Genomic DNA, 23573 nt, shown 5'->3' with positions numbered 1-23573 from the left:
CAGTCCAGGAGGGGCTGCGCGCATTGACATGCCCACACAAACTGATTATACAAAAATATGCAGTCCCTCTTCTCACACATGTAATGTCATTCATGGTTTCACACTTACCCTCTCATCCACCCACACAAACACACACAATATAGTGTAGAGCGCCACTTTTCCCCGTGCATTAGTCATCTGTCTGCAAGTCTTACAGCATGACATGCACATCTGTATTATCGGCATCATTGTGCAGGGCTGTCAGCTGCCTCAGTAGTGGCTCTTTATCACCCTGCGCTGTCAGCAGAAACCTGAGACACTCACAGCTACATTTGTACTACAGAGACTCGCAAAATCTTGCCTCTCCTCTCCACTGTCCTCCTCCCCCCTCCATCTCAATCTCACACTCACCTCTCCTCCTCTCACAGCCGCTTCATCCATACAGGATTTACACCTCCCACATGGTTTATCTAGTCTCATCCTTTCTCCTCTTCACCTCCTTCCTTCCTTCTCTCCAGCTGAGCAGTTAGTGCAGACCTGTCCAACCAGCACAACCAGCTACATGCTCACACTCAGCCAATTAGCACACTCATAAAACCCACAGTCCTGCCCCTTTCCCGCCCCTCTGCCTGTCACACACATGCTGAGTCAGTGTGGAGTGTTTTTATGGAGCTTGGGAGGTGCTGCGAGGAGGAACGTGCAAGACGGCGGGGGCGTGAAGTGTTTAAAGGCACTGCTACAACCACCCCCACCTCCACGTAGGAAGCAGTTCAAAATAAAAGTGGCAGATGTAAGAGGTTGAAAAGATGCAAGGGCATGCGGTATCCTCTGCAGGGTAGTGACATCACGAGCAGGTGTGAACCTCTCCTCTGAAACAATATGGTGGTAAATGGAAAAGATCCACTGACGTCACAACATCAAACAAACATAAAACATTTTAAAGATAAATCAAAGTGATATTATTTACAAAAAGATGGAAATAGCTCGTGTATAACACCTTTGATTTTGAGACTACAAGTGTTTTATATATTCTAATGAGAAAAGATACATTTTATACATATAAAGCAGCTTCTGTACATTTTTCTGGACGTGTCTGTAGTGGTTAATGCATTTGCTTAAAATGTTAAAAATCCTCAGTTTGAGACCAGATTTCTAAAAATCCTTTGTTCAAAACAAAAGTTGTCATCTTTTATTCACATAAAACTATTCTGCTGCTAACCTGAAATTATATAGTGGCGCCACAGACTGTATATAAAAGATGGACTAGCTGCTGGACTGTCACTCACAGGTAAAGACATCCTGTTATGAAGTCTTCAGCTGAGATCTTCGTATTTTGGCATGATGGTTGTCTAAAAGCTTTTAAACCAATTAGCATATCTTGGATAATTCTCATTTGTGACTAGAGCTGGGCGATAGAACGATGACAATATGTATTGCGAAAAAACTTTTTCTCGATAGAAAAATTAAACTATTGCGATAGGCCTCACCGCTCTTGTCCTCTTAAAAAAAAAAAGAAGAAGAAGAAGAACAGCCAATCCAAATTAAGTAGTGCAGAGCCGAACCAATCACAGCTGCAGCGTCATGTCACGTGACTTGTTACGTACAGCACAAGTGCCAAGCTGCACATGTGTATTCGTTTTGGGAAGCAGCCAGCCGCCGTGCCGCCCGGGTAATGGAGGAAATGAGTGTGCCGATTAGAGAAAAATCAACCGAGCGTGACCGAAGGTTACTGAAGAGAAAACCGATGATGGTTCCAATACCGGAGAGATTGTCGAACGGAAGAGCCAGAGAAGTTCCGTAGTGTGAAGGTATTTCGGCTATTTCAAGTCAAACAGAGTAGAGCGCACTGTAAATTGTGCCGAAAGCAAGTCTGGAAATACAATAAAGCGGTGCATGCTCAATCTCTGACTGGAAGCGCTAATTCGTCATTCGGCTTTTGTCAGACTAAAGTAACAGTTAAAACTGTTTGAAAAGCTCAGCTATACAACAAGGAGAGATTGAGAATTTCCTTTTAGTTCTCAGTTTATTTGATATTGACAAAAGTTAGTCAATTTTGTCTGTTCTTCTGTAAAACAAACTAAGATTTATTTTTAGAATTAATATTTTGTTTCTAAGTGGAATTGACAATTTAGTCTGTTTTGTTTGTTCTATTTTGAAACTTAAACGCTTTAGCGGCTGCCTTTTGTGTAGTTTGCAATATTTGCCTTTATTTATCTGAAAAAGTCTCATGTTCCTTAAGTACATCTACCCTGTTGAACTTATTATGGGAAATAAATATTTAAATCAAAACAAGCTGCTGATTATTTCACATTTTACTTGTGAGCAACGGCACATTTAAATCTTACAAATAAAGTTATTTGGCTTATATCGTGATATATATCGTTATCGCCTGAAATGAAAAAAAACAAACATATTGTGATATGAAAAAATCTCATATCGCCCAGCTCTATTTGTGACTCTAATAAAGAATAGCAGAGAATAGAATAGAATAGAACTTTATTAAGCCCTTGGGGAGGTCCCCTTAGGGAAATGATGGTTCTAGCAGCACAATAACAGTTCCTTACCCTAAACACCTTAAATACAAATAAGAAAAAAATACCAAGCAGGTGCAAATAACTAAGAATAGCATATTAAGACTAATATTAATGTAATATTTTACTCAGTATGAGCTGAAACTAGTGACTTAGCCCATTAACATATGTAAACTGTTTACCGAGGTCACGTCTGAGGGACAAACGCGGGTTTAAGACACGTCGGTGTGGGATTCACGTTTCAGTATGTCCTTGTGCACAGTCTTTTTTTCTTATCCTTAGGTGAGACACACAGGACTGCGCCTAAGTGCAGCTCTGCTCATAGGAGCAGACATCAGGAGCGACAACAGGGAGTTTTAATTCCCACTTCAGGCATCCTATATAAAAACCAGCAGGAGAGCACTGACTCATATTTAACCTCCTTTAAATACATCCACCAAATTTTAATCCACCTTTATGAAAGGAAAAGTATCAGGTGAACAGGTGAGGCTTCAGGCCTAGAGACCGTTCAGTGACTCGGTTGCTAGGAGTTGTTGGCTGACACCACATGGTGCTCCATCAAAATCCTCCCTGCAATTGCTTTGGCTGCTAGCACATTGCTGTCATCACCCATAGTTTGTATGGAAGTCGCCAACCTCTCTGCAAACACTCACTTTACCCTCCAAGCCGTGGTGAAGCTCGAAAGTGCAGCATTGTCTACGTCTTTGCAACCAATATGACACCAGTGACTGCCAGCAACTTGCACAACCCCTCAATGAAATACACCTTTTCCTGGCAACTGTAACAATAAGTCTAATTAGACATCACCCTCACCCAGCTGAACAGAGAGATTTATAAAAAGCTAAAAAAAAAAAAAAGCTAAGTTGCTAAGGCTATAGCAGGGTTTAGAGCCAGCTACAAACCAGCAGCCTCGGTATGAGCAAAGCAGTTATAAGGAAAACTATGAAGATGAGTGGAAGTTATAAATATACTGAAACGTTATGCAAGTAACTGACATTTGTTTTGTTATATAAATCTGGTGCATCTGCCTTTGGTTATTAAGATAAAATATGTCAGGTAAAGGTGGGTGTATAAAAGCTAATTTTCACTTAAGTATTTGTCTCTTCACTTGCTGGATCCTTTACTTTTAGTTGTTTAGTTTTGTTCTATTATGCCACCCAGCAGCATCCTTCATGTTTTACTTCAGATTTGAGAAAAGTTAGTCCTCGAAACAGGCCTAATTTTGTGGCACAAACGGTCACTTTTGCTTCTAGTTGCTAAAAGTTGCCAAATGTCATTAATTTTCCACATCTATGGTCCCTACATCTCTTCCTTTGCGCATACCCCGTTACTCCACATTCACTGGATAACAGTGGGTGATTAAAATATGAACACTGACTGGTTTATCTTTCTTTCTGACTATTAAGGACAGATAAACATGCTTTATTCAGTACGATGTGTAAATAGCAATTGAGTCCATAAACCCATCAAGAAAAGAGTTACACCCCCTGCTGGCTATTAAAAAGAATGCACTGTCCTCCAACTTTTATATACAGTCTATGAGGACAGTACAACTCATCTAATTTTCTCCACAGTTACTTCATAACAAGCTGAAAAATTCACATTTATACTTAATATTTAGCTAATCTGGGTCGTCTAACAGCTTGTATATTTGGAACATACAGCAATACCAGCATTTCCTTTTATTTTGCAGCAGCTTTTAAATAATTCAGTGACCACAAAACAGATGCTGCTGGAGAAGACTTATTGGATGCTGACACTATATAACAGATGTTCAATAATTTATGTGAGATGAAGGAAGTTGAATGACACGTGAGCTCTTAAATCAGTCCTCTTATGTGAGCTGAACACATCAGAGATATAAAAGCAGGTAAAAGTTCGCTCTCATTCCCCTGAAAAAGCATTTTTTCACATTTTTCCTCCCCACACAAACATGACTCTTTCTATACAAACATTTAAAGGCATTCCTTTAATAATATCAGACACCTAATCCACGAGCAAAATCTGCTTTTTAACAAGCAGATCGAGTTATTGTTGAATATTATATCACTGGGCCATAAAAAGCGTTCCCATCAGCACAAAGTGAGATGTCACAGAGAGCTTTCCATGTATAGCAGAAACCAGACTCGCCACCTCCACATGTAACAGGTACAAGAAAAAACACGTTTCCATCTGCAGAGACACATTTGATGGTATCATGTTTGTGGGTCTTTAAACCTTTTAAATCTTTACTTAGAAATTTGCATATGATGGTTAATTAGTTATGTGTACAAAAACTCCACAGCACAATATTCATTGTGATGTATTACTCCTTGTTTTCAGGGTTTATCTGAAATCTCAATCACTGACAAAAGTGTAACAACATGCAAAGAATTACAAAATAAAACAGGAACTTGCCCAAACAGATGTTCTTAAATTTACACACAGTATATAATAACATGCTGCACTGGGTGGACATTTATTGTGACATTCACTTTATTTTCTTACAAAAAGTTTAGATAAATTGATTAACTTTACAACAATAAGGAAATATAATACGAGAACACTTTTGGTGGGCTAAATTAACAATAAACGATCATGCACAATCCCCGACGTCATTCGAGTCAGCTCTGGGTCATGAGAATCAATTTTATCCCGACTAACAGCGACAGCATTGATCCTGCCGGGTCGTCATCAGACAGTCAATACATCAAAGTCGTAACATACACTGTATGATATTTGATTCAGACTCAAAAGCAAATGATGTTTGCAGTTGTGTCTGACCTGTTTGTCTCTCTGTGATGTTTAATGCCAGTGCGACTGACCCACAACATTTCAGATTTACACTGTGGCATTCTCAGCTAAGACTCTGTCCTTCTGTCTTCTCAGACGGCCTCTGGACAGCTCGAAAGCACAAAAGACGCTCAAATCAAAGTTTAACTCATCAAAGTGAGTTTAAAAGTTTCTAAGCTGAGATGGAGTGTGAAATATTATTAGTGTCTACATATCAAAAGTACACTGTTTAGAAAAATAAACAGTGCTGGATGTCTATACTGGACTGGGTATCAAGCCACAAAGGGCTGAATTGGAACATGCTCCTAATAATAATAATAATAATAATAATGGATTGGATTTATATAGCGCTTTTCAAGGCACCCAAAGCGCTTTACAATGCCACTATTCATTCACTCTCACATTCACACACTGGTGGAGGCAGCTACGGTTGTAGCCACAGCTGCCCTGGGGCAGACTGACAGAAGCGAGGCTGCCATATCACGCCATCGGCCCCTCTGGCCAACACCAGTAGGCGGTAGGTGAAGTGTCTTGCCCAAGGACACAACGACCAGGACAGAGAGCCCGGGAATCGAACCGGCGACCTTCCGGTTACAGATACGCTTCAGATACGCTACAGATACCCCCTGAGCCACGGTCACCCTAATGAGATGACAGATCGTGTTCTGGGGGAACGCAGGTCTGGACCAGGCATCAATTTCTTCATCCTGCAGGAACGTCCTGCATAGTCTCACCACATGAGACGGGCAGTGTGGTTCACCAGGACAAACCCAGAGCCCACTCCACCAGCACAAGGTCCAACACTGGGTCCAAGGATTTAATCGCAACACCTAACGGCAGTCAGGGTGTCATTGCCTTGCCTGTAGAGGACTGTGTCTGTGTCACTCACCCACCACCAAACCAGTCATGCCGAACAATGTTACAGGCAGAATAATGTTCTCCACGGCTTCTCCAGACCCTTTCAAGTCTGTCACATGTATTTTATTGCAAATGCCAATTAGGCTCCACAGTGCCAGGCAGTGAACACATGGACCAGCAGAGGATGTTGGGTCCTCAAACCACCCTCATGAAGTCATGTTTCTGATTGTTTGGTCAGAGACATTCCCATCACTTTTGTAGTTATGACAGTGCTCATCCTGTTCCTCCTTGGACAAAGGAAGACACAGCAAACCTTCTGGCAACGGCATCCTGGAGAAGTTAACCTTAGCAGGGTCCAGGTATCACTTCACGCAACCAGTAGTGACACTGACCCTAGCCAAATGCAAAACTAGTGAAAAGCAGCCAGAAAAGATGAAAAGGGAAGAAAACTTGTAAAACGAGCACTCCTGTTGTAATTTCATTAAACACAGAGGTATTTTATGCTTTGACATCTAGTTTAGTCCTCGAAGCAGACTCATCGTTTATGTAGATAAAGCTCCACGGCTCTATGAAACGTCAGCACAGTCAACATGCATCCTCCTCCACCGAGCACAAGGATCATGTCTGGTTCTGAGTAACAATACCGGCTAATCCAGTCCTCTAAGAAGACAAACTTGGAGCTAAAGCAGCTTAAATGTATTAATACCTCAAAAAGTTTGGAGATGTTTGCAAGTGACGTACCTCTGACATCATGGTGTTATTCCTTCTGGAAAATCTAGAGACTTCACTTGGTTTCCTCTGAGGTGACACAGGTGAAAGTGACAGGCAGAAATCAGCACCAGCCCACCTCCTCCTCTCTCTCTCTTTCCCTCTATGTCTCTTTCTCTCTCTGCAGACTGCACCAGCCAACACCAAGCCAGCTTTCGCCCTCCAGCAGCGTCAGCACTCTTGAGGCAGATGCGGATGAGAGTTTTGAAAAGCGGCGAGCCTGCAGGAAAGCAACAGCTCTCTCGTGTTTGACCGCTGTCCCAATTTAGACAAATAACGTTAAGGACAATCAAATTAAAAGATTATGCTGTCTGTCTCCACTGGCCAGTGACGATCTTTGAGGGTGATCTTGGGAACAACGGCACTCATTGATCGATGGGGTTGTAAAAATAAACTCCTTGTTGTGACAAGCAGAGGAGCAACACTGGATGTCCTTGACTCCGGAATTTGCTTTCCTATTATTTTCACAGTGTAATGCAGTTTTAAGACATCGTCTTCTGCCCTGGGAAACCGTGACTGACTATTTTAAATCCTTTGCACCTGTTAAATCTTCTGCTTATTAAATGATGAAAGGAAATGAAAATCACCAAGACAACATACACTAAGGCAAGCTGCTTAATCCAAACAATACATCACTTTTAATGCTCATCTCTGACTCTGTCTCAGAGCTAATTTAACATACTTAGACTAGAGCATGCTCATTATCATCCTTCACTGTCGGCCATGCAGAGATCCAAGCTCCCCCTCTGTAACACACCTGACTTCCAGTTGGCTTGTAACTTAAATAATCAAAAGACTTTCCTAGACAAATGTTAATGGACTGCATTCGAAACCCTGTTTTAAAGATGCTTCTTTCAAGTTATTGTGTGCGTGGGGGGGATTTCTTTTTAGACATCTCAATCACTGACAACGATTTAGGGGCGATTGTGACTCAAGAGTTGGGAGTTCGCCTTGTAATCGGAAGGTTGCCGGTTCGAGCCCCGGCTTGGACAGTCTCGGTCGTTGTGTCCTTGGGCAAGACACTTCACCCGTTGCCTACTGGTGGCGGTCAGAGGCAGCCTCGCCTCTGTCAGTGTGCCCCAGGGTGGCTGTGGCAGCTACAATGTAGCTGCCATCACCAGTGTGTAACTGTGTGTGTGAATGGGTGGGTGACTGGATGTGTAAAGGGGTCCTTTGGGGTGTCATAAGGACTTTGGGGTCCTTAGGGACTATAAAAGCGCTATATAAATACAGGCCAGGCCATTTACCATGAAACTGTTTATAAATAGATGGATTTAGCTTCCGTCCCATCCAGCTACCCTGGAGTAGGCTTCATACTCAGACTCCTTTACTCTGTGGATTCCTTAGAGTAAAGATCAAGGAAATCAACTGTAAAAGTAAAATTTTTTAATTCTAAAGACCTGTGTGCACAAAACAAATAAATAAATAGACATAGGTTTGTCTCATAGGAATTAGACCCAGTGTTTCAGTGTTTTTCACTTTATCTGTCTTTCAAAGGCAAGCGTCGGTTCCTGTGGGAGATAGCAAGCAACGACAGACCCAAGTGTTAGTGGACTTGGAAATTCATACAGTAGCCATGTAGGGAGTGAGGGAAAGTCAGCAGCTACACAACAGCTGAAAGAGGACTGGGTCAGAAACTCCAAGTCCAGAAATAAAGACAGCAGAACCCACTAATGATCTCTAGAACTCCAGAGAGAACTTCTGGACCAAAGGCTGTCTCTTTCGTTCATACTGGCACGAGCTGAACTAAACTGTAAGTCTCCAAAAGTTGATTCTGTTCATCTGGACGTAGCGTTTTGTGGGAGAAACGTTTCGTCACTCATCCAAGTGACTTCTTCAGTCTCAGCTGACTGCAGGTTTCCCCAATCTTATAAACAGTACATTTGAATAATGACTGAAACCAGCCCACTGAAGGAACAATGGGCTGGGAGGTCAGTTCCTTAATCATAATTATGCAAATTCTCATGACCATTTCCTGGTCATGAGATTTACTTTCCTGGATGATTGAGAATGCATCAAGACGTAAACTGTAAGTCAGTCTAAGGGTGTTTTTCCACCTGTGGTGTTTAGTCTGTTTAAACTGAACTCATTTGTGTAGATGTGAATGCAGCAATCGCACTCGGAGGTGGACCAAAACAACCGCACCGAAACCATCTCCTTCAAAAGGTCTATTAACTCCAGAGAAGTTTGTTCATGGCATGAATGTGACCTTGATCTTAACCAACTACCAGATGTACACTGTGTATGGTTTGTATTCAGGAATGTGGCAAGCTACTATAGATGTGCAAAGGCATGCACGGGCTAGCAACTAGCTGTGAAATGAACTGAAATTCTCTGTTTGTTTTTGTTTCTCCCGCCTAGGACACATCTGGGGGTAAGTGACGTTCTCTGTTGGTTTGTAGTGACATATTTTGGTTCACTTGGATTTTAATCTGTGTGAAAAGAAACTAAACCACAGTTTACAAACTCATCAACTGATTTGTACCAGAGTAATCGAACTGTAGGTGTGAAAACACCCTAAAATTGCAGGGAGGGGCAATTGTGTACCACTGTGAAGGTAGGAGGTGCACTGTGTAGCCAGGTCTGTCTCTGAGTGATTGTGTGAGGCATTGTGTGCAGCACCGTGCAGTCAAACACAAACACAGATACCTTGGTCTTAGTAACAAAGAAACTAAATGTTCAAGCGTGTGGGGACATCTCACTGGAGTGTATGCTGATAAGACTCATTGCTACAGGTGCAACAAGTTGTTTTTCATGCAAATATTAATGCACACACACATACAACATGTCCAGGTTTCTAAATGCTGCACCAACACACCCAGGGGCAGTCAGGTGATACAGCAGAGTGTGTGCTGGATCCTCCAAATGCAATAAGAAAATTAAGAGGTTTTTCACAGCTTGAAAAATAAAAACTGTAATTATAAATATTTGCAGGAAATTCAAGTCACAGTTTGTTTGCACGTAATGCAAAACTCCCTGTGAGTTCGCTACATTTTATGCAAAATATTTACTGAAATCATTGTGTACACAGTACAGGAAATAAAATCTTCTAGAAAATAAAAGCAGCCTTGTAAAATAGATTCCTGACAATCAAGTGAACTATAAAAACTTGAGTATACCGACAATCAAAACAGTGTGTAACGGAGCTTGTGATATATGCAACTGTACTGCTCAATTAAGCCCCTTAGAATCAGATAAACAGCAATATCACTTGCCACCGGACACTTTAGCAGGGTGCTGTGGGCTATCAAGCATCAGGAAAAATCAATTACTGGCAGTGAAATGTGACCAAACAGCCAAGAATGATCCCCACACTCATATTGCACCGTTACTTAGTGGCCAGCATGACACAAACAAGGAGGCGTTTCAGCATGTAACAAGCCGAAAGCGACTCTACGACAGATTTGCATTTCATTAATCACACAGGATCCAGGACACTGCAAAGCGCTCCATCTGCACCGGAGCCAACATCCAGAAAAAGCTATAGAGATTGGAGGGGTGAGCAGCACATGACCAGTCATTACAGGGAAACACAGCAGGAATGTAAAATGCTAAGACTCTCCATCATCACACAAGCCTGCTGCTATCCAAATGCTAAAAAGCCCCTTTCATTGCCAGCACTGTCGCCTCTGAAATACTCCCACTAGTACCACACCTCCAAAACGTATCCCTGGGCCTGTTATGAGTAGAAAATACACCTTACGGCTCTTCATAACAGTTACTTCAAGGGTGGACGTACTTACTGCTCATTCGTGGAAAGAAAAGAAAGAAAAGAGACATTAGTAACCATGGGCTGGAGAGAGCAAGGAGTGGGAGAGTGTAGGAAGAAATAAAAACAGACGTGGGAAGGAGAAAAAACTGTAATTCAAGACTGCTCTTGTCCCTAATGCTGTTTTCTCAGCACCATTAACAGCATGAGAACAGCAACAGGGCTGACCAGTTCAATCTTCCAATAAGAACTGATGGGAACACAAACATTGTTAGGGTTAACCACTTTGTTATCGTGGCTCACACACAGGCCACCGAGGCATCAGTACAACCTGTTATCCACTAACTGAAGCACCGAGCTGTTATTAATTATATTTTTTGCTGTCAGCAAATATGAGCCGCACTGAACAACATGTAAATATAGCCTGAATCCCTGCCTGCATCTCTTTTTCACAGAGTGTGTCTGATGTTCTGTGCTTGAAATGAAAAACAAACAGGATGAGTTTGACTTTGCTGATCAACTAGAGAGAGAGAGAGAGAGAGAAATAACTACTGAACAGTTATTCTGGCGTGACTTTTGCAAAACTACAACAATTTTCTGTTCAGAAGAAATTCTAAAGTCGATTTAGTGTTTTGTGAGCAAAAACGTCCACGATTTCCTGGTTCCAGCTACTCAAAATGTGACTTCTTTGATAAACAAGCAGGATCATTTTGTTTCTTGGCCTTTCAAAATGTGCATATGTGTACGAGGAATGTAGGACATTGTAAATGCAGCTCTAGCAGCTAGAAAAATGTCAAAAATATGACTTCTACAGTTACTTTGTAATTCTTTTCTTTTACTGGATTTGAGAATAATAAATTTTTACTTCATACAGCCTGAAATCCCCACAAGCTGCATGTCTTTGGACGGTGGGAGGAAGCCGGAGTACCCGGAGGGAACCCACGCAAACACAGGGAGAACATGCAAACTCCACACAGAAAGACCCCGGCCTGATGTTGGAATTGAACTCAGGACCTTCTTGCTGTGCGGCAACAGTGCTAACCACCGTGCCACCGTGCTGCTGCTTGTGGGGATAGGTTAATTGGATAATCCAAATTGTCACTAGGTGTGAATGTGCGAATGAAAGTGAGTTTGAATGGTTGTCTGTCCCTGTGTGTTGGCCCTGCGACAGACTGGCGACCTGTCCAGGGTGTACCCCGCCTCTCGCCCTATGACAGCTGGGATAGGCTCCAGCGCCCCCCGCGACCCTGAAAAGGATAAGCAGAAGCGAATGGATGGATGGACAGCCTGAAATCAGAGACTGTATATGAAAGATGGACGTGGCCACCATGACATCACACGTTGTTCTTGGAGTTGGCCTCAAGTGGCCATTACAGGAACTGCAGTTTCTGGCACTTCCACACCCACAGAGATAGTTTTAGCTCAGCGATCCCCAACCTTTTTTGCACCACGGACCAGTTTAATGTCCGACAATATTTTCACGGATCAGCCATTAAGGTGTGGCGGATAAATACAAGAGAATAAAATGATACGACCAAGACAAAAATTGTGGTATTTTGTAAATATAATAATAAACGCAAATTCACTGTGTAATTGTGTAACTTTATTAGCAGCATCCTCCTGAAATGCACCAACAACATTGAGAGTCACATCCTCCTCTCTGCCCCTTAATGCTCTCTGGTCGCTATGGTAATGTTTCTTTCAAAATAAGACACACAACTACAACATGGGAAAAGACCCAGTTAACGATAAACCCCCTGAAAACCATAAATTTCACACCTGAGCCTCAACTCTCACGGCCTGGTACCAAAAGACTCACGGACCGGTACCGGTCCATGGCCCGGGGGTTGAGGACCGCTGTTTTAGCTCAAACTTTTAAGTCAAACTACCGTAACTCTTGAACCCCCAAGAATTGATTGTGTTCTTCTAGATGTAGCGTTTTCAGTGGGAGAAATGTTTCATCACTCGGATTCCTGACGTAATGTGACCTCAGTCTTGACGTCTTTGATCAAGACTACGTCCAGATGAACAGAATCAACGTTTTGGGATTTCCTTACCCGGATGATTGAGCAACTCTTGAACCAATATCGCAATCGCACAATTCCAAAGGTTCCTGAAAGCAGCAACTCTGCGCTTTTCAGAGATATTAGGGTCTTGACGACACCTACACAAAAACTCAGCTCGCAGTTGGAAATTTTTCATGGAACACCCCCTCAACTTGGATTTCCTACTCAGAGAGTTGGAGCCGTCCAACATAGCCAGAGTTAGCAATCCAAGATAGCAGGAATGAATATGAACACTAAAAAAAACTCAACTTTTAAGCTGCACTGCCACTGCTGTGCATTTTTGACTCACTAAATAAGCCGTACACAGAGCACTGACCAGTCTCTATCCATGAAGTGCAAAAAAATTTAATAAGTTGCTAAAAAACACACCAGCAAGGCCAAAATTTGATGACTTTAAAGGCTTCGTTTGAACTAATTTTGCAGCTGGAAGATATTTAAATGACAATATGCGTCATAACTGAAGGTGTAGTTAGTTTAGAGTTTTTGTTAAGAGATAAGATCGACCTTCACATGCAGTTACAGATTCAACAAAGCAGACAGAGATGGTATTTATCAGGATATCGTCTATGTCTTTATTTATTTATGTGCAGCAGGTACATCATGATTGTTTTTGTTTTTTGAAATATTTTATTAATATTTTCAATAAAACGTACATGTATTGAAAACATTTAGAAGATATTGTTTCCGACTACTTGGTGATAAGAGGAAGAATAAAAAGTTGGGATTATTTATCACCTTACATTTCTATTTTTCCACATTTTAGATGTAAATATCCAGTGTGTTAATTCCACTGTTTTATTTTACAGATTTGGATAATCAATATATAATACTATCATCAAATTCACCTGACAACAGTTGCTAAAATTAGAATTAAGGAACCAATAATCAAACACACCACTCTGCAGGTTATTTATTTATTGTCATTTTAATGCTACTTATGTTTAGGACGTCCTGGATGCTCCTCTGCTGTCTCTCTTCAGCAGGTATGTCTTTTAAAGCTTTATAACTTTTTTCATACTGCTGGTTAAAGAAAATAAATCCAAACAGTAAAACAAAATTGTCCTTTAGTTTGAATTTAAAGGGCAGGTTTCTGCATGTACTGTGCTGCATATAGTTGAAGTCTGTATTGATCTGCAGCAAAAAATAGTCCCCAACAAATACTTTATTTATGTTTCCTATAGTAAAGTCTGCAGAAAAATGCTGTTGCAGGAAATTACTGAGCCCTTTTTTAGTATTTTTGAACTTGGGGCTTGCACACCGTGGTGCAGACTGCATAGAAAGTTCTGGAAATCCTGGGAATCCTTGTCTTTATACCATAATTAGCCCTTTGCCCTTGTAAGGGCATTCAGCAGCTTCTAATACCTGAAATAAAGTGATATGAAATTATGGGGCTGCAGGGTAACACACACCAGCAGCTCCAACCTCCTCAGAGACACACTGACTAACAGTCCTGCACACATGATGGAGTAGCTGTGCATTTATGTGCGTTTTACTCCTCCTGGAAACCAGGAAAGATGGGAAGAATAGAGTCTTTTTCTACCCCCACCATCCACTCCCTAAAACCCAGAAGCTGGGTCTAGACTGAGCCCCACACAGGGGATTTATAAACTGCAACAAATGAAGACAAAATGCTTCCAGCTGCCCTTGGTGGAGGGAATGGATCTGCTCTTGGGACTTTACAGAGGGACGTTCGACAGGGCCTCTGACCGGTCACACAGCTTTGTCCTTTCTGAACAGCAGAGCTGACGACATTATTTTTCTGCAGCGTAATTTATCAGGAGCGAAGAAATTTCTGCAAATTCTGCAGATATTAAAATGCAGCCTCACAGCAGCATGCATGTGACACAGCTGAAAGCTTTTCTAATATATTTGTTCTTGTGTGTACTGATGTGTGTTCATGCTCATAACATTTTGAAGGGTGACAAAATTCCACATTTGGATTGGTTGATGATGGCGTGAATCCATCACATCAAAGACTTCTGCACTTTAGTTGTAATTTTTTGATTACAGATTTTAAAAACTTTATTCCTTTCAGACAAACTACTGGTTAGGTTTAAAAAAAAAATCGCCACTTTTATTTAAAGCTTACTTGGTTGCCACAGTAACGCCTCCCCGCAGTGTCAGGATAACATACATGCTGCAGGCATGAAATATACTTCCTACAGTAAGCAGCTAGAATCCTCCATCAGACACGAAGCAGATGCTACGTGGTGGCAAACGTGGCCCTGTACCAGCTTTTTTGACACATGACCTAGTATTTTTCTGAAAATGGAACATGTTTACAGATTGAACAGGGTTGGAGTTGGGCCTCGGTGGATGGTCTGATGGAGTTTCCACGTCCAAATCATTGGCAACACAATAACCTGATTGGTCACCTGCAATGTTGAACCTGGACCTACATTAGTTTTGATGATCCAGGAACAACACCAACATGGCGACATCACATCATGCCACGAGTCTTCTTACACCTAGAGGAGTCGCCCCCTGCTGGCCATTAATAAAATGCAGGTTTAAGCACTTGTGCGTTTTCCTTTATGTCAGACCAGGAAGCTAGAGTCATCTTTTATAGGATCTCTGTGCAGTACATAAAATGTATACACAGCCTACTGGACTGAGGCATTGTCCTGTAAAGTGCAAGTTCTTACTCTATTGTAAAATCACATTTGTTTTTTTTTTACTGTAAAAGTGAAATTAAGAAAATCAGAATTTAAAACAATCTGAAATCTGTTTCAATGATTAATGATTGCACCACACAAACGTTAAGTAATCGTTACGGATTAAGCTGTTGCTGTTACATCTCAGTGTTTTTAGCTTTTTAAATCTTAGATTCGGTGGAATATTCATGGTTGCATGATGCATATCCAAACAAATCACCTCATCCTTTCATCTGCCTGAAATCGGGACCAAGGTGCATTCGCCTGCGTGTCTCCAGGTGCAGACCAACTTATCTGGAATCCTCTCACGTCCACACTCACCTTAGCTAAAACAGTGCAGCGCCAACTTTTCGTGCCAAGGGCAAAACTTGGCCGGAGCTGTGAATGGCACGCACAGATGCGTCAATGACACAGGTATCAGTGCGCTGTTGTGACCTTTCTCCGGCGGTTCCGTATCCTACAGGTCGATGTGCCAGTGATGCAGTGCCTCAACTTATGTGTGCACGCGCACACACAGCGGGGCTGAGAGCTGCTCCGTATCCTGCACGAAGGTGAGACATAGCCGACAGGAAAGCGTCTTACTCACCAGGAAACGTGCTCCGGAGCAGCTTCTTGTCTACCCGGTCCAGGAGATGATGAGACGCTGTTGCATCGCTATCTGCGGCAGGCGGCACGCTGAGAGTGCCACTGCGGTCCACATTTATCCGCTCCGTGTGCGCGCGCTCGCGTGTGCGTGTGTGTGTCGCGTGAAGAGAAGAGAGGCTCGGTGTGTTTCACGTCAGGTGGAAACTGACGCGTTGCTGTGAAACGAGCATCTCCTCCTCGTCGGGATTTTTCTGTCAGACATCTCAACTCTTCCACTCTCTGCCTCTCTCTTCGTCTTTGCGAGGCAGCCTCCTCTCCTCTCCCTCCCCTTCAGGCTGGGCATGCCCAGTCTGTGCCTCCTCGTGAGCACCAACTTATGACTTGCAAGCTGTGGTGGAAGAAGAAGCACTTACATCCTAAAAGTGGCCAGTTCAAAAATAAATAACCCAGCGCAAATTCAGTTGTTTTTGTTTTTTTATATTTGTAGAATACAAAATCTAAACTTTTTATGCAGCTCTAACAGTTGTACGGTGTGACTGGTCAAATTAAATTTTAAGTCTATAAAATCATTAATGGGAGAGTTACGCACATTCTCCAGCTCCATATTTGTATTTTTGAGTTCTGCTATAGAAGCTTTGCATGATTCACAGTTCATGATAATCCTTGTTTATCATATACTCAGTTTTGAAGCAGCTCCTCAGTTCATCCTCCACCATTGAGACCACCTTGCCTTTAAGCCTGCTCTCTGATTGGTTGGTCCTTGAAAAGGGATTTCGTGGGTGGGACCTCTGAGATTACCATATTAGGGACATCCTATCTTCATGACGTCACACAGAGCCAAAGACAGAAAAACAAAACTTTTGTGCACTTTTGGCTCACAGGCAATAGTTTTACATACACTATTTTATAATTATGTTAAGAGTCTTTAATAGAGTTTGTATCTCTGTGAACCAAACACAGATTTTCTCTTCTGCTGTTGGTTAATATGGTTTTAACAGTAATGAAAATATACTTGGCCTCCCTAATATATTTCTCTGGCACACAGCTGTAAGCACAGACATTTCACCGACCTGTTGGTCAAACCTTTTGTTTTCTTTGAGATAACCACACAGTAAAGGTTGGCTTAACTGCAGTTAAAATGGGTTTTTTTTATTCAGCCCATCAGATAAAAGCTGCAGTTCCTCTAATGACCACTTCAGGCTGGCTGGGAATCAGTAACCACAGATGCCTAAATTAAAATGTCCAACTTTGCAGAATTTAGGTTTCAACCCTGGTGCAAAGAGACAGATTTTGCATTTATGAATAGTTTTGTCTTTCATTGCAACTGTCCCGTTGTTGTCGTTGTTGTAAATAAAATTGATTTGAACTGAAAAAAGTGCAAAGTCTTCAATATATTGAACACAGAGGTCTGCAATAAAAGTAAAAAAGCAGGATTTTGTCTTATCCAGGTAACTTCAGGATTACCTGGATAAGATGCCACGGTAGCTTATGCTGCAAACCTAACCTGCTCTGGAACAGATTATGTTCAACATGAGAGATCAACAAGTATAAAATCACCACCTGCTTGGAAAAAGCGCCACAATTCTGTGTGTAGATAGGAGGGTCTAAAGTTTTTCACTTATTTCTGCAAACAATTTTACTTTTCTACAAGTATTAATAAAGGATCCTAAAGAGGATTATGCAGACTAAATCAGAGTCTGAAGAGGATAAAAACTTTTTACAGGGCCCAGAAACCACTGGGTGCTGTTGTCATGTCTATGTTTTATATACGGCTATAGTTTCAGACCAGGGGAGGCTGCTCCAAGCCAAAGTGTAATGTAGATTTATTTAGCAGTGAATCATCAAAGCTATTCTAGCAGAGTCCAAGAATAAAGAGTGGGCAATAAGCATATCAGGGAGTCTTTGATTAAAAAAATAATGGCATTTATGTAAACACTCAAGCTGTCTGCATGCAAACACCACAGAGCGCTGCAGAAAGAGGTTAATACATCTTTAAGGTGCCAGTTATGCATTCATATTTAGCCTCAAGTTGATAGACAGTACGGTGAAATTCGTTGGCATGTACAACCATCGTCTTCTTCTTTCGGCTGCTCCCTGCCACAGCAGATCATCTGCCTCCATCTCTCCCTATCGCTAACACACACCAACCCCCTGCACGTCCTCCTTAACCACATCCACGAATCTTCTCTGCGGGCTTCGTCTTTTCTTCCTGCCTGGCAGCTCTGTCTTCATCATCCTTCGTACGTGGCTTGTACAGCAAACACAGGCAAATCTGTTCTGGTGCCTCTCGACCAAAAATGACATCAAAAAGATTTCTAAAAATAAAGCAGCGCTTAGACACATTAGGACATCACGAGCATCATCACACTGTCCTCTGGTAGCTTTGCTTTTGTTTGGCTGAACTAGGAATGCACTCATCTTCAGGTCACTGTGATCTGAATGCCGTTAAAGCCTGGGAGCACCGTGTACTCATATTTGTTCCCTCTGAAATTTGCTTCCTTTGAGACCACAGTGACGACTGAGACTGCAGGAGATGTTTAAATAGTCAACATCATTTCCTGCCAGAGGCATTAATGCCAATTTACTGTACACTGATCTAAAAGGCATTTTGATTGCCTTAATTCCTGCTCTAATCCCTTTGGATCTTGTTGTGCCATAAAAGAAGTCTGAGCTGTGACAGAAAAATGAATTATTTAGAGATATCTACAGTGGGAGGCAGATCAGCTGCATTGTACCTGCTGACATCTTTGATCTAAGGCATTAGTGTGTCTGTCTTCACTGCAGGTCTCCATGTAATCCCTCCATTCTGAAAACCATCTCTATCACACAATGCAACACTGCTAGCTTGCTGGCATGTTATGCACTGTCTAGTTTCTTTCTTAATACTGGCTTATAGGTACTTCTACCACCAGAGGGCAGCATTGTACCCAATCCTCACATGGAACTGAAATAAGCTGTGTGTGTAACAGTGTCTATGCTGTAGCCAATGCTGTCTATTTAGTCCGTGAAGTCAGCTTCTGTGACAGTACCTGACTCCACAACACATTTCCCTAAGGGGACAACAAAGTATATCGTACTATATTGTAAAACAGGACATGATACTGTGTGATAGTAGATGTCCCTCTCTGAAAATGGGTGTTATAAACCGCCAAAATACAATCTCTGCTCTTTGAAACATTAATTAATGATTAGTCATCCGTTCTTGTCATATGGACTGGTTACTAAACTGACTTGTTGTTATGCTGTGGGAGTGTCTGGTCGGGTGTGGTCCAGGTTCCTGTTGTCCGTCCCCTGGGGTGGAGTTGGCCAGCTCATCACCTGCTTCCAATTTCCGGGGCTCCACCTAGAGCACAGGTGTCGAACTCCAGGCCTCCAGGGCCGGTGTCCTGCAGGTTTTAGATGTGTCCTTGATCCAACACAGCTGATTTAATGGTTAAATGACCTCCTCAACATGTCTTGAAGTTCTCCAGAGGCCTGGTAATGAACTAATTATTTGATTCAGGTGTGTTGACCCAGGGTGAGATCTAAAACCAGCAGGACACCGGCCCTCGAGGCCTGGAGTTCGACACCCCTGACCTTGAGGGTTTTTAAGCCAGCACTGCCTGCCACTCCTCGCCAGTTCGTCCTGCTACCACCCGTGGTAAACTTGGCCTCCTCTGTGCTTGGACTCTGTGTGCCTGGATCGTGGGTTAATGTGTTCTCCATCTTCTGTTTTCTCCAGATTCATCACCCGTCGTACTCATCAGCAGCGCTGGTTCTGTTTCCATCCCGTTCTCCAGTCTGCCTAGAACCCTAGGGCCACACACTCATCTTCTCCTCAGCCTGCCCTCCAGCCCGTACTTCAGCTTCCCTGGACACCTCAGAACCTGGACCAGCTTCCCCACACTCTCAACCATCCCTGGGACGCTCCCACGGCAACCCCTTCCCCGCCTAATAGCCGGTGTTTTCAACTAAGCACAAGACTCTCCACTAGTACCCCTCACCTCTGCCCTTTAATTGTTTTTCAGTAAAACCCTTCTCCTGTGTTTGCAGAAGTTCCCGCCCGTGTTCTCCTTGTGTTCTACGTCCGTTTCTCCGCCCTCGGGCCTCCCTCAGTTCCTGCGAATGATTTCTGTTAGACCCAGTCTTGTTTAAGTTCCTTTTCCTTTCAATAAATTGTACATAGTTCGAGCAATTGAGTCTGCTCTTGAGTCCACCGCATCCTTGTTTGTGACACTTGTAGATCAAAATTCAGTTTGGAAACTAAGGAGATTCTCAACCCAGACAGCAGAGTGTAAAAGGTATAAAGTATGAACAGTATGTCGGGGTTAAACTTGTTGTCGAGCTGACTTAAATTTTCAAGGCAGTCTGGTTTCACAACTAGTTCACCCTCATAGAACAGAATGACAGCTGGGTTAGACTCCAGCTCATCCAGAAAAGGAAACTGGATTAACAGGTTTTACCCGTGAGTGCAGGTGAAAGTTCACATTGAATTTGGTAGGTTCCTCATTCTCCAAATACCAATGAAAGGTGCTTCCTTTATTAGGATTCACTGGAGTATCTTCTATGAGAGGCAAGGAAACGGTTCCATCCCAATAATTCATATAAAATGAATGCAGCAGTTTAATGGCTTCTTTGTAAAATATTTTAAGCAGCAGCATCAGAGGCTGAGAGCAGCAGCTGTGCACAGACGGCTTCTGGAAGCCTCTCTGTGTTTGTGCTGTTCGCTCTTTTCTGTGTCCTCTCCTGTCACCACCAGCTGCTCGGACACTAAAATGCAATGAAACCTTCTCGTACAAACATCCATTGGAAACATAATGAGCTTACTCCTTTCAGAAATACTGTATAAAAGAAGAAATATTTACAGGCTGGTTCAAACTTCATGGTTTGTCCAGCAGATGGCCTCCTGCACTCATCCTGTTCACACTTTGCTGAGTTGTATTCAGAGCCTGAATTTATTAATGTTTTAAGTTATTTTCTTTGGTGATCTTACAGATATGATGCTAGGTTACTTAAAATATGAAAATTCCATTGATCTAGTAAGTTGGGTACCATAGACACAGCTGGAATAATTCATAGGTGCGTGTCCTTGGGCACCTTAACTCTTCTGTACCTTTATGAGCACCTTTATAAGCATTAGTATTTTTTTAAACATTAAATAACACGGCATCACCGTCTTTAAGCATCACAGGGGGCAGGGATTGTAATGAGGGACAGAAGTAGTTACACTATGCAAAACCTTCTACTTATCCATTTAACACTGTGGATATTTTCTGAGTTGAAGTACATAAAGGTGTGCCAAAATTTGGGATTCTTGCAGTGTTTTTCACCCATTCTAACTTGATATGTGTGGGACATATCCACACGAGATCTTGAGGGCTGAAAAACACTTTTAATCTGTGAAAAACTACAGCCAAAACAATTTCACACACACTCCCAAACATCACAATCTAAAGCCAAAGTCTTTAAAGGTTTTGTGCAGCACAGTTTTTTTTTCTTGTGACCAAGTTTGAGTGCAGTTTTCATGTTCACCCTTGTCACTGTGGTTTCCTCTTACAGTCCAAAGACGTGCTTGTGGTTAGGTTAAATGTCAGTTCTAAAGGTGTGGAGGTAAATGGTTGTCTGTCTTTATGTGTTAGTCATGCAGCAGACTGGTGATTGGGTGTATCTTGTCTCTCTCCTTATGACTGCTGGAACAGGCTTGAGCTCCTCCATAACTACTGAACTGCATGAGAGGATGGAAACCATAGTTTCAATAAACTGCATGATTCCTTCTTTCTATTCTTTTCTAATATAGTCATATTTTAGCACTGCAGTGAAATAGAGAAACAACTTTGGTGTTCCCCCCTCTCCCTTAGAGATAGGGTGAGAAGTTCAGCCATCCGGGAGGGGCTCAGAGTAGAGCCGCTGCTGCTCCACATCGAAAGGAGCCAGCTGAGGTGGTTCGGGCATCTGACAAGGATGCCCCCTGGGCGCCTCCTGGGTGAGGTGTTCCAGGCATGTCCCACCGGGAGGAGGCCCCGGGGCAGACCCAGGACACGCTGGAGAGATTATAACTCTCGGCTGGCCTGGGAACGCCTTGGTGTTCCCAGGCCAGTGTTCCCATAAGCTGGAGGAGGTGGCTGGGGAGAGGGAGGTCTGGGCCTCTCTGCTTAGGCTGCTGCCCCCGCGACCCGGCCTCGGATAAAGCGGATGAAGATGGATGGATGGATGGAACTTTGGTGTTCGTATGCAAAAACGGTTTGGAGAGTCACGCTGATCTAACAATCTAAGTCCTGAAGCAGTTTTTCAGAAACCCTTGAAGGGTCTGGACAGTGAGTACGAACACAGAGCGTCGCAGCGACTGGATCTTTCCTAGTGAGTAACAGGATCACGCCATCTTAGGGCAAAAGAAAATTCCCTCAAGCTGAATGGGCGATGAAGCAAGAAAACGGTGACGAGGGTATCCGATGCAGTTTGCAGCTGTAGTTCTTAACAGAGTTCAAATGTGTTTTTCATCCCACTAAATCTCAAGTGGCTTTCTCCTGTACTCATAAAGGCTTAAAAATGCTGTGAAATATAAGCTAAATGAAAAAGTGACAACATTTGGACCCAGCCCGCCTCACAGGCCTGTATGAAGGTAATATTTTGCATGCTTCATTATACTAAAGTTATTCTGCAGTCGGTTGTTTTGCCTATGAAATGTGTTCAATGGTTGAAACGGTGCATAGAAAAAACACCTTTGTGCAGGAAGTGAAGCATCTGCTGCACAGAGTTTCCTGGTCTTTGTGCGTGTATCAATAGTACATATTAAAATAAGAGCTTATCACATCACCACATTATTGCTGAGAATCTCCCAGCTTCCTTCATCAGGTTTCATGTGCAGTGCTTCCGATGCTGACAGATGATGTCTTATGAAACTGCACACCAAGCTGTTCCAGATGTACTTCAAGGGACTCCTTGTGTCCTTTGTACAGGATCAAAGAGCAGATCAATGCAGAAAGTCAATTTGTGTGAGCTTATTACAGATAGGAGCACTGCAGACTGCCAGCGGAGAAAAGGATTCATTGAGCAGGCATGTGAAAGGGAAACTTAAATGCAAATAAAAGCTCGTTCCTCACTTTGTTTAATAATGTAATGCTTATTTTACAAAGCTTAAACTGCATAGTTGTTATGAGTTATTCTGCAAGTCATTTTGTGATTGATAGAGATTAAGCCTTTGCACAAATATTCACCATAAAAAGAAATGGGAGAAAGCAGTAAATTATAGCTGCATGTTAAACTAATTTTGTGCATTAAAACCATTAAATCATGTGAGTGCACACTGCTGCTGTGTACGTGTAATAATGTATTTGAAAGGACCCAGTTAATCTAAATGATATTTTTCTCTTACATAATGAAGCAGCTGGTTTTGACTGACAGTATTAATCCAAGTATGGATATCTGGCGTCCTGGCCCTGCTGACAGGAGCAGACTGGTCCGACTGGTCCGACTGGTCCCAGTGCTTTTTATGAGGTCGATGCTCCCAGCGCTCTCGCCTGATGACAAAACGTCACACCCAAGCCCCGCCTTTCTAAATAAAAAATACCGCGTTCTTATTGAATCGCCCAATGACAGCGCAGGGAATACCGGAAATGCCAGCGAATACCTTCATAATATAAGTTGAGACTACAACCGGTGGAAATTTTGATAT

General features: G+C 42.5%; 1 protein-coding gene across 4 annotated transcripts in view; it reads right to left on the bottom strand.

Annotated features, from left to right (window-relative positions):
• LOC146512245 (uncharacterized) overlaps window positions 1-16305 on the bottom strand; it is a 113155-nt gene extending 96850 nt beyond the window's left edge. The window contains exon 1 of one of the 4 annotated variants that reach the window (XM_085171163.1): window positions 15659-16305. The gene's annotated coding sequence lies outside the window, so the exon portion shown is untranslated. Of the gene's footprint in view, window positions 1-390; window positions 4800-6881; window positions 7980-15658 lie in introns of those variants that run through there. The other 3 variants (XM_085171162.1, XM_085171161.1, XM_085171160.1) reach the window with 3 other exon arrangements.
• Between the last annotated feature and the right edge of the window lie 7268 nt (window positions 16306-23573).

This window comes from Neolamprologus multifasciatus, chromosome 8, assembly GCF_963576455.1.
Source record: "Neolamprologus multifasciatus chromosome 8, fNeoMul1.2, whole genome shotgun sequence".
Classification (NCBI taxonomy): Eukaryota; Metazoa; Chordata; class Actinopteri; order Cichliformes; family Cichlidae; genus Neolamprologus; species Neolamprologus multifasciatus.
Note: the sequence above shows the minus strand (reverse complement) of the source record. Positions and strands in the feature narration are given on the sequence as shown.